Genomic DNA, 1,694 nt, shown 5'->3' on the forward strand with positions numbered 1-1,694 from the left:
TTCAAGGCTAGCCTAATCTACACAGGTATTGGGGTACCAATGGAGGCAAGAAGAGGGCATTGGAACCCCTAGAACTGGAGTTACAAACAGTCATGAGGCACTCAACATGACTGCTGATAACCAAACATGGATGCTTTTAACTGCTGAGCTATCTCTTCAGTTCCCTCTCCCACCCCAAAGAACAATTTTTTACAGAAATAGGAAAACCTGGAACTGGAATCCAGGTTTTCATTGGGGAGAATGAGGCAGCAATCACATTAGAATTTGCAGGCAGCCTAGGCAACATTTTAAGACCCTATTTCAAAAAGGAAGAAAGAAGCAGGCATAGAAAATGGTTTAATCCTAGTACTTACACTGCAAGGTCCAGGCCAGCCAGAGTTACAGACTGAGATCTTGTCTCAAAAGTAAGAAGAGGGGGAGAGGGAGAAAAATTATATGAAATTTGAAGAGACAGCCAAGGAGTGGTCCTGAATTGGACCAGTAGAGTCAGGAAGATGGTGAATTCAAGGCTAGTCTGGGCTACACAGCAAGATCCAGTAGGAAAGAAAGGGCAGTGCCTTGGAGGTCCCATGAGTCTGTGTCTTGCTTCAACAAGTCTGTGTTTGGATGGGACTCCCTCTCTGTTAGCTTCCAGCTACCTTCTAGTCTCTCCAGCTGCGGGCAGCCTCAGAGAGCATCTCCTAACCTCCTTTAGCTCCTAGGATAAGCCAGCACCATCTCTTCCTGCTTAGTTTCATACTCCCGATCAGCCATGACCTCTCAGATTCCTCATTATTAGGAGGCTGCTGTGAACTGCCAGGTCAACTTACACCTGTGAGCCTCCTACACCTTACCTTTCTCTGGGCTACGATTTTGGTCAAGACGACATGACTCTGGAAGATATAGGCCACTTCTTCCATGAATTGGCCGAGGAGAATCAGGAGGGCGCCCAGTGTCTCTTCAAGTTGCAGAATGAACCCTGGGCCAGAGTACGATTTCAGGATGTGCAGAAGCCATCTCAAGATGAGTGGAGCAAAACCCTGGAAGCATGGACGCTGCCTCGGCCCTGGAGAATAACCTGAACCAGGCATTCTTGGATCTCCATTCCCTGGGTGCTGCCCGCACAGACCCTCATCTTTGTCACTTCTTGGAAAACCACTTCCTGGATAAGGATGTGAAGCTCATCAAGAAGATGGACAACGACCTGACCAAGCTGCATAGGCAGTGCCATAGCCAGAGCAGACTGGTGTGCTCCAGCCATCTCTGGATGTACCTCTTTAAGTAGCTCACTCTTCAAGCATGACCAGGAGGCGGTCTTACCTTCCAAGGGACTCCCTCCTCTGCTCTTCACCAGCCAGCCTCAAGACCTCTACTTGAATCTCTTAAGCCACTAGGCAGCTTTGTAACTGCCCTGGAGCCTCTCCCAAGTCTTGGACCAAGTAAAAATGAAGCTGTTTGAAACGGAAGGATGGGAGGAAGGAAGGAAGGAAGGAAGGAAGGAAGGAAGGAAGGAAGGAAGGAAGGAAGGAAGGAAGGAAGGAAAATAAATCAAGAGACCCAGGAGAGCAAACCATTGATCTTGAATAAGCCCAGTTTGAGATTTTACTACAAAAGTCACAAACACACCTTAATATATAAAATAAAGTTTATCTGTAAAAGAAGTCAGGCATGGTGGTGTATGTTTTTAATCCCAGCACTGGGGAATCAGTGGATTT

The 1,694-nt window shown here is 47.3% G+C and overlaps 1 pseudogene; it reads left to right on the forward strand.

Moving 5' to 3' along the window:
* On the forward strand, positions 548-1,441 carry Gm7906 (predicted gene 7906; annotated as a pseudogene).

Source organism: Mus musculus, chromosome 11 (assembly GCF_000001635.26).
Source record: "Mus musculus strain C57BL/6J chromosome 11, GRCm38.p6 C57BL/6J".
NCBI lineage: Eukaryota > Metazoa > Chordata > Mammalia > Rodentia > Muridae > Mus > Mus musculus.